The sequence below is a fragment of the Orcinus orca genome, chromosome 6 (genome assembly GCF_937001465.1).
Source record: "Orcinus orca chromosome 6, mOrcOrc1.1, whole genome shotgun sequence".
NCBI classification, from domain to species: domain Eukaryota; kingdom Metazoa; phylum Chordata; class Mammalia; order Artiodactyla; family Delphinidae; genus Orcinus; species Orcinus orca.
The window spans coordinates 85483502-85493829 of record NC_064564.1 but is presented as its reverse complement, the minus strand read 5'-3'; the positions used below and the strand labels follow the sequence as shown (position 1 = coordinate 85493829).

Here is a 10328-nt window from a genome sequence, read left to right as displayed (position 1 = left end):
CATTCTATTGGTTCCACAGTCACTAAGCCCAGATTCCAGGAGAGGACAGAGACCCCACCTCTTGATGGAAAGAGTATGGAAGAGTTCGGGGGGAGGGAGAATGTTTTAACATCGCTTTTTCATGTAAAAAGCCTCCCTCACATTGGGTTTCATTTTTAAAATATCATTCTTTCTAGGCCTGGTACCTTTATGGTTTAATTTTTTACTGAAATTTTGATCCATATATTTTTAAAGATAGCAAGTTGTTCAACACCTTTTATGAAACAATCCACCTTTTTCTCACTGTCATATACTAAATGTGGGTCTTTTAGGGTCTATTTCTAAACCTGATCTCCTGTTCTGTCAAGTCGCATATGACTGGTCATCTGTGAGATAGTAAAGGGGTGCTGTTGGAAGCCGCTAGGTTCGTGGTCATTTGTTATGTGGCCTCGTACAAGAGGGTAGGTGAGGACACACCTGAGGGCCTCTTTAGAAGCATAAAGTTAGGTACTTGTGGCTTATGTCATTTCCAAGGCTCTGTGAGAACAAGGCTGGCTCAGAAGATCTGCCTTGGCCACAAACTGGTGGCATCAGGCAAAGCACTTCTGTTTGATCCTTGGTTTCCAAACCATAGAACGGGGACAATTATTCCCTGTCATGGTGGTTGGTATGCGCTGAGCCCAGGGCCGGGGCCTTGGGGGTGCTCAGGAAATGTGGACAGAATGGACTTGCACCCTCACTCTTTTGGGGAGAAAATGGCCCAGCCATGTCCATGCTGGGCACTGCCTGTCTCCCTGTCCCCTCTGGCTTCGCTCCCCACAGCGTGGCACTTGCCCCTGCAGCCCCTGCCCTGCTCCAGGCCCTGGACCCCTCCCGTCCTTGATCAGGGGGTTCAGAGAGCTCAGGGATCTTGGATTAGGTCTGCTTGGCCCTTGGGCCTCTGTTCTGGTCATCTGGCTTCTGCCCGATCTCTGAGACTTCTGGAGTCTGAAACCTTAAGGGTTGGGCCAACCCCATAGTCTTCCTGAGCCCTGACCAGCTGACCTGGGGGCCTGCCGCCCTCTCTTCTCCACTGTTCCCCTCAGCCCTGGTTAAAGCCCAGCCTTGCTCCTCTGGGCTGGGGTCCCACCGTAGCACCCCGGGTCTGACCTTGTAACCTAGCCCTCCCCACAGCCACTCAGGCATAGAGTGACTCAGCTCGGCATGCATCCCAGAGACACCCGAAGATCAAACAGGCCGGGGACAGCTGCAGGCTGGGAGGCAGGGAGAGTATGGCTGCCTCGTGGGCCGTAGTGAAGGGCTGCAAGAGGCAGCATATAGAAGAGTGCCCACCCGTACTGGGCACTGTGCAGTGTCCACAAATGCTGGTCAGTCTCTCAGAATTATGTGCCACCCGGCTGTTCATTCAACAAATGATTAGTAATAACATTATTCCAACATGCTATGAGAGCTAACATTTACTGAGCACCAGCTGTGTGTCTGTGGCTATCCTTTACACATATTGTCTCATTTAATTTTCACAGCAACCCTCTCTGGTGGGTGCTGTCATTATTCCCATTTTGCAGATGAGGAAACAGGCTCAGAATTGTTCAGAAACTTGCCCAAGTTCTCACAGCTAATAAGTGGCTGAGCTGATATTTAAATCTAAGTATGAATGACTGTGGGTTGTGCTCTTATCTCCTCTGTTGCCCATTCAGCAGGTGAGAAAAGATAGAGAAATGGAGTTCCTGATCTTGAGAAAAGTTCAAGTTTCAAGGTGCTGCAAGGAGGCAGAGTAACTAACTTCGTAGAAGCCAAAGAAAGCTTCTCTTAGGAGCAGACTTTGCACTGGGCCCTGAATCGTGGGGAGGATTTGGGGAGGCAGTCGGGAGACAAAGGGAGGGCACCACGGTCACTGGCTGGCTATAGCAGGAGCAGAGGTCCTGAGGTGGGAAGCATGGGCCCAAAAGGGGAGCTGCAAGCTGTTCTGGGCAGCTGGCGCGTGCAGGGAGGGGCTGGGGCAGGCTAAGCTTGGCCCTCAAGCATGAGGACGGTGGGAATCATGGATGGGGCTGAGCAGGCGAGAGCTGCTCTGAGCTGCATCCCCAGTCAGAGTCCAGGCCTTGACCACTGTCTTCTCTGCTGCCCCCTATTGGTACCCACACCCCCACCAGCACCAAGCCCCCTAAACTCCTACTGGAGACACAGCAGGGAAGTATTGATACTTGGTGACTTGAGATTGGTCTCAACTGCTGGCCTGGCCCAAAGCCTCAGAGCACCTGACAGGTCAGGACCCCTCACTCTGCAGGTGGGTTAGGAGCAGGAAAAACTCCTTCCCGCTCCCTACACTGACCCCTCTGAAGCCCTCTCCTTTCTTCAGGAGCCTAGGGTCCCCTCCCTTCTCAGGAAAAGGCTAATATCAGTCATGCATGCTCTAGTAAAAGGAACCCAGTTTCTGTGGGTACCCACATCTCATTCTGGGCTCCAAACTAGCTTCATCTGAAATGGAAATTTCATTGCAATGTCTTGATTACATCATAAATCAGTTACAAACCTTTTCCAATGAGGCTATCACTCCAAACCCAGAAAAGGCAAAGGCGATTCAACTGCCCAAACCAGAGGCTGTGCAAACAGGACCTTTAGTGGGACATGGAAATAAAAGCAGGGCTCCTATGAGCCTTGACAAGATACTGCCCCTCTCTGGGCCCTGATTCCTCATTCAATGAGGTTGAACTAGAGCAGGGATCAGCAAACTTTTTCTGCAAAGGGCCCGACAGTAAATATTTTAGTCTTCATGGGCCATATAGTCGCTGTTGCACTACTCAGCTCTGCCATTATAGCCCGAAAGCAGCCACAGACAATACATAAGTGAACGGGCATGGCTGTTTCGGTACAACTTTATGTATGGACATTGAAATTTGAAGAACATGTAATTTTCATGTGTCATAAAATTCCTAGATTTCTTTTTTTGAGCAAGAGCCAGTCTTGCATGGGCATCACGCAAAAAAATAAGTGGTCAGATTGGGCCAACGGCTATGGGTCACCCCCAGGCGCCTGGCTGGAGCAGAGCTTCTCACTTTAACGTGCATACAAATTACTTGGGGATCTTGTTAAAATGCAGATTCTGATTCAGTAGACTTGGGGCAGACCTGAGAATCTGCATTTCCTGTAAGCTCCCAAGTGATGCTGATGCTGTTTGTCCACAGAGCGTACTGTGAACAAGGGGCCAGGGAGTGTTCCAGCTCAGCCACTCTGAGATCCTAAGTGATGCTTTGATTACAGATCCTGCTGTTCACTGACGAAATGCTAACTCAGAGGTCTGGACACAAGCAGGCCCCGGTGTTTTCTGTACAGCCTTCACCTCTGTCCTGGTTTTTCTTGCTTTATTTCCTTATTTTTTGTGTTTCTTCTCTCTCACCTTCTGCCACTAGAACATAAGCTTCTTGAGAGCAGGGACTTTGTTGCTTTGTTTGCCACTGTCGTCCTACATCTTGCACATGGCAGGTGTTCAGAAAATATTTGTTGAAGAAATGAATGAATGACGCAGGCAGTGCCTGGTTGGCCTCTCTTATTGCTCATCCCCGCTGGGACTTTGTCGTTCTATCACCACCTAGTGGCCACTTTTGTGTACTGCAGGGCGGGGGAGAAAAATGCTCTACATGTATGACTGACCCAGGCAGGAGGTAGAGGAGGCCGCTGTGGGCAGAGAACTGCCCCTTCGGATGCCCCTGTTATCTGTGTTCTTGTCTGCTGGCACAGAACTCCTTGGAGGAGAGTCTTCCTGGAGGAGGTGGCATTTGAGCTGAACAATGAAAGCAATAAGATTGGGAATGGTGGGAACGAGACGGAGGAATGGCATTCCTAGTAGAAGGAGCAGCATGAGCAGAGGCCTGGGTGCTGGAAAGCGTGGGCGTGTGCCAAAGGGAGGAGAAGTACAAGCAACTGAGATGGGCAGTGGAAGGTGAGGCCAGATAATGACATAGGAGGAGGGGAAGAGGCCCCAAGGAAAAGGAACTTCCACTTAGTGTTTGATCGGTACCAGGCACTTCACACACACAAGGTCATTTAACCCCTGCAAAGGCCAGTGAGGCAGATTTTAGGACCCCCCATTTTACAGATAAGGAAACTGAGGCACAGATTGGTGAAGTGACTTGTCCAAGGTCACACAGCTGACAAAGGGCAAAACTGGATTTGAATTGAGCTCATCTGATTCTCTCCTCCCTGATGGGAGTACTTGCCCCTGGTTTGTGCGTGAAGGGGGTGCATGTTGGTGGGGCATATGCAGGAAACTAGGAGCTGGGGTCCAAGACACCCAGAGGCCTGAGTGTCTTCCTCCACACTGTCTCAGGGCCTGACAGCTTCGTGACCTGGGAGCCTCCCTCTGCTCACCGTCATGGTCCTAGAGCCCTGGCCTGAGGGGCAGGATGGCTGGGTTCTAGTCTGGGCTCCCTTCACCTCTCTGGGCCACAGAGTACAATGGCTATAATGATTTGTAAAGGGACCTCAGAGATCTCTTACTTGCCCTTTATATAGATATGGAAACTGAGGTCCAGAGAGGGAAAAGAACACCCTTGATGATGCACAACAAGCTAGGCTTAGTGCGGCCTTCATCTTGGCCTATGCCTGGGTTTGCATCTGACGGCTGGAAGCTGATGCTGCCATACAGAGGGCCTGAGCCCCGGACGCAGAGGGTAGCAGAGGGCCTGACTGGGCCCCCTTGGACAGCCCAGGCCCTTGGATAATGTGTTCAAGTTTCAGTTCCCAGTGAGGTGTGTCCCAGGGATGGGGTGAGTGTGTGGAACTGCAGGCTGGGGGGAAGGGAGGGAGGCTTAGCAAGACCTGCCCCACAGGCTTTCTGGAGGCTGGACTCACCAGAGCGGAGGGGTCTGCAGGCTCCAAGCAGAGCAGTGACCTGTCCAAGCCTCTTGCTAGACTGTCTAGACTCAGGTTCCCCCCATGGGCCAATTTGGCCTCGAAGCTCCCCCAGCAGCTGTGGAAAGTCCTACACGTGGATCCGAAAGCAGGCACCATTGCCCAGATGCTGCGACCCCACTGACATGCAAACACCTGAATGTGCTTGGGCGGAGACGAGCAGAAGGTTACCACAGTCCGATCTGCAGGGCTCCCTGCGGCAGGAGCGTGTTATTTCTGCTGGGGATCTTTACCAGAACCCTTTCTGTAATCCTCAGGCCATGGCTGGGGTTTAGTAATGAGCTATAACAGCCGGAGAACTTGGTTCTGTGAGCTGAGAACAGCTGCTCATTCTCAAATGAGTCCTCTTTTCCTGATGACTGTAGCAAAGGGGTCGGGGTAGGGAGCAGGGATCCAGGACAAGAACAGCAGCAGTGCTCACACAGGGCCAGAGCCCAGCACCGCCTTTATACAGATGGAGCCTCGGAGGCCCAGGGCGGCTGTGAGGTTGGGGCAGCACAGTGCCATATGCAGACTGGACTGTGGGTATGGCAGAGCTGAACAAGGGGTTCCCCAGAAGCAGGCTCTTACCTGAGGATTCATGTGCAAGTGATTTATCCAGGAAGTGCTCCCAGAATGAGCCAGGAAAGGAGTGGGGCACAGGAGGGATGGGGGTGGGGACTGGGGAGGGGAGAAGATAAATGGCGCCCTCTCTGGCCTGGTCCTGCAGAGGGTAGCTTCAGTCTGATCCTGAGGGGGGCTCTGGAGTGTAAGTTACATCTCAGGGTTGTCAAAACCCCGGGCAAGGGAGCTGGGCTTCCATATTCCCTGCCCCCATCAGTCAGCACCACCCAAGGTGCTGAGTACAAGGAGATCTGAGTACAGCTTCCCAGAGGAGTGGCCTTGCGCTGTGATGCAGAGCAGGATGTGCAGTTTCTGCCGAGGAGAAGGGTCTGAGCAGGACCCAAGGGAGGAGCTCAGGCACGCGGCCGGAAGGCCAAGGTGGCCATGTTCAGGACAGGCCAAGGAGGAGCATGGAGCTCGGAGGGATGGCTCAGCTCCCTGCAGGTTGCAGGTGAAGTGCACTCAACTATTTCAGCAAAGGTCCCAGAAACCACCTCCGGAAACCCCTCTCTCATTTGCCGCTGTTTGTGGCCAAAACCCTGAACTGTGACGAGGAGGGTCAAAGAGCTCAGGTGAGAGGTAGAACAGTCTTATTCAGACAAAACCGTCCAGAAATGAGTCACTGGCCTGACCTGGGCCCCAAGAGGCTCTGCCAACAAGAGCTCGGGGGCCCCAGGCGAGATGGGCATCAGGCTTGGGCCCAAAGGGTAGAGCCACTAGTTGGCAGCCCAGGGAGATGGATCTGTGTTAGTGGGAACTCCTGTCCCTTTACTTGACCCCACTTCCCTTCTCTCCATCCCTCCAGAGAGGCCCCACCTGACCTCCTGGTCTCTAGCCTCCTCTCCTCCAATCCAGTCTCCTGGAGTTGCCAGAAGGTCCCCTCTAAAAAGCAAATCTGGTCCTGTCCCTTCCCTGCCTGCCACCTTCCCTGGCTCCCCACTGCGCTCAGGAGAAAGACCACAGCCCCGGTGCTCTCCCAAGTCCTCTCCTGTGATGACGAGGCTTAGCCCGCAGGGACTGAGATCAGCAAACTTGGGGCAGAAATCAGGAGTCTCAGCAGCTTCCCAGAGCCTGCAGGCCAGGGCGGCACTGGCTTCAGCCCAGCTATCCGGGAAGAGGGAAGGGCAGCCCCGGACCCGCCCCAGGGCCTCGCTCTCCGCTTTGCCTCTGTAATTAATTTATGGAAAGCATCTAAACTGGGAGCCAACACAGTCCTGCAAACCTCGTCTAACCCCTGCCTCCACCGGAGGGAGCAGCGCCCTTGGGGTGGAGCTTTTCTTACAGTGATTACGTTTGGTTTTATTTCTGGAACAAAACAAAACAAAACAAAAACGAAGCATTTAAGGTCTAATTTCCCCAATCACCTGCGTAATGAGGAGGCTTTCAAGGGGTGTTTGGTGAGGCCACAGGGAGCCTTGCGGTCCTGCAGCCCCAGGAGGGCTTTGGGGGCTCAGAGTCCAGCTCATCAGAAGCTCCTCTTGGCTCCACCTTTGAGCACAGCCAGAATCCGACCTCCTCTCTCCCTCTGCTGCCTCCACCCTGCTGAGCCACGGTCACCTCTGCAACGGCCCCCTGGCCATCTCCCTGGCTCTGCCTTGCCGTGCTCCAGTCTCTGCTCCCAGGCAGCCACAGCCAAGCCCACTGCTCCTCTGAGAAGCTCTCCCAGGGCTCCCCGCTCCCTGGGGTGATGCAGGAGTCCTGCCAGGCTCATTACAGCCACACAATGCCCTCCGACCTCACTGCCTCCCTGGAATCTCTTGATGTTGCACACTCTGCCTACCAGCACCCCTGCACTAGGTATTCCCCCTGCCTGGAACGTCCTTCCCGAGATCCGGTATCTGCAAAGTCTGCACCCTCGTTTCCTACAGGTCTCACTCAAAAGTTTGCCCTTCACAGCTTCCCTGATTGTACTCATGCCCCGTTCATTCTCTATTCTCCTCACTCTTCTGTATTTACCCTCTTACCACTCATCACCTGAAATATCCTTATTTTCTGACTTATTGTCTTGTTTCCCTCTATTCTCCACCAGAATGTCAGCTCTGAGAGCAAGGGATTTGTTTTTGTTTCAACGGTGAAAAATTTTATGTTTAGAATTAGCCAGCTGGACTCAGTTTTGACGATCTCAATTTTGTTGGCAACATCCAAAGCATCATAGTCAGGAACCAGTCGAACATATGCCTTCTTCTCTCCACCGGGCCTGGTCAGGGTGTTGACCTTAGTTACGTCAGTGTCATAGGGCTTCTTCACAGCCTGTTTAATCTGGTGCTTGTTGGCCTTGACGTCCACAATGAACACCAGTGTGCTGTTGTCTTCTATGTTCTTCATGGCTGACTCGGTGGTGAGGGGGAATGTGCTCTGATGGTATAGTGGTCAAGCTCTTTTCTCCCAGGGGACGCCCTTCCGAGGCTATCTGGGCTGCCTCCTGAGCCGCAGTGTTTTGGGCCGTTGGAAGGTGGGTGACGTCCGGATCTTTTTTGTGTGTGGCTGTGGACAGACGCCTTTCAAAGCTGCTTTGTTGGCCTTCAAAGCCTTGGCTTTGGCTTCCACTTTGGGAGGGGCAGGGGCTTCCTTCTTCGCCTTCGGCACCATCTTCATGAGAAGGCGCAAGAGATTTGTTTTGTTCGCTGACGCATCTCCAGTACTGAGACAAGTGCCTGGCACATAGCCGATGCTCAATAAACATTAATCAAATGAATGAATGAAATGCATCTGTCATGTGACAGAGGGGGTGCGCAGAGATCCCTGAGATGTTCTGGGGGCATCCTCTCTGGGTGCGTAGAGTCAGCCTGACCTTACCTCTTGCAGGAAGTCTTCTGTCCTGGTTCTAAATGGAAGTTCTGGCTGCAGGTGGCAGCTCTGATCACTCAATAGGACTGATTTTCCTTTGGTGCATACAACACCTCTTCCAGGGAGCCCTCCCAGAACCCTTTCCAACCCTCAGGGAAAGTTTGTCCTGCCCACCCCTGGCCTGACACTTTCTCCCTTGTGGTCTGTTTTGGGTGTTGGTGTCAGGCTGAGGTCCCTGGCAGGCACCTGACTCATATCCAGAGAACACCTGGAGGGCCACTTCAGCTCACGCTTTACAGGGTCTCTCGTGGGGCCTAAGTCACACCTTCTCCTCACTCAAGCCTCAGAATAACCCTCTGAGGTAGTTATTATTATCCCCATTTTACAGATGAGGAAACTGCGGTCAGAGGCCACAGAAGTGACTTACCCAAGTCCCACAGCTGTGTCACAAGGTGGAGTGCAGCCGTGCTCCGTGGCCTCAAGGCCAGCCCCACTGCCTACAGCATGGTGCTCAAAAAGGGTCTGGGGAAAGAAGGGAAGGACAGACCTGAGTTCTGAGTCTCCTGAGTGAGCGATGAAGATGCTGTAAACACAGCATGTGTCAACCCACTGCTGGGCTGGTCCGTGTGGCCCATCCTTGCTCAGCCAAGCCCTCCTGGTGTTCTGTGCAGGGAAAGAAAAGGTAGTAACTCTCTCTTCCAGAGGGCCCCATGGTGGGTGTGGGCATGTAAAGAAGTTGCATAACCCTACCCAGTGCCCATCCCTCATCCTCAGCCTCTCCCTGGGGCGAAGACAAGGCCCAGAAGAGTTGACTGATGAGCCAAAAATTAGGGACAGAGCCGGGACCAGTGACTCTTGACATCAGTCCTGTCTTTTTCTCTGATTCTACCTGCTGTGTCTGCAATGCCTATATCCCTAGGACCCAGACCTCAGTTTCCTCATTTGTAAAGTGGGAAAATTGTACCTATCTAATAGGATCAAAGATTAAATGAGGTAACACAGGAAAGTGCCCGGCACAGTGCCCAGCAGAAAGTAAATTCTTAACAATCAGTGCATATAGTTATTAGCTGGTTCCAAGAGAAGCGCCTATGTTGCATTGTCTCCTCCTTCCCTGCCTTACGAATGGTCCTCACAGGCCTACAGCTGCAAACTTGGTTGTTAGAAGAAGACCTATTTCTTTAGGAAAAATAAAATAAAATAAAATAGTAGTGCCCCATTGTGGAGATGGTATGACAAAACTAGCACAGCGTGGCAGCATTTTGTGAAAATTTTAAATATGCAAGGTAAATATTTTATGAATGTTAAATATTAATAAAGTCTCATTTTGTCTGAATTCTCCCACCTTTTAAAATGTATGTCAAGAAACAAATAACTTCAAAGCTGTCCAGTTAAGCGAGCTGTCAACTGGATTTACAATATTGCCACGTAGGGCATTTTTTAAACTGGTAAACAAATGTAAGTGTCTCCTCTCGTCTTTTGTCAAGATTAGTCTCAAATTCGGTGAATTTTGAATTATGCCCCGGCAGGACTAGACCCTTCCTGGAATAAGGTGCAGTGGTCCTACACACACCTGTATGTCACCAGGGCCAACCATCTGGAAATGGCACTTTGACAAAACCCATCAAGAACCATAAGAACCATTTATATACTTTGACCAGTTATTTACTGAGGAATTTACCCTAGTGAAATAATTTCAAAAAAGCAAAGCAAAATGTAAGCACATGAAGATGTTAACTGCAGTGTTGTTTACAGTTGAGGAAAATGGTAAACACACTCAATCTACAACAAGAGTGGAATGATTTAGTAAATTATGCTTGAGCCCCTGATGGTTCTTCAGCCAATAAAAATGATCATTTTGAAGACTATGTAACAACATAGATAATGTTTATGTTCAAAGGTTTCATATCAAAGGAGAAAATGCAAAACTGCATTGAGACTCTGGTCCCTACTGTCAGGGCAACTTTCTTTCCTTGTTGTCTGGTCCTCACAACAGCCCTCTCAGGTAGACAAAACAGGGTCATTATTTATACTCCTATTATCCAGGGGAG

General features: G+C 51.3%; 1 pseudogene; it reads right to left on the bottom strand.

Annotated features, from left to right (window-relative positions):
• Positions 1-314: 314 nt before the first annotated feature.
• On the bottom strand, positions 315-8699 carry LOC117201880 (60S ribosomal protein L23a-like; annotated as a pseudogene).
• Between the last annotated feature and the right edge of the window lie 1629 nt (positions 8700-10328).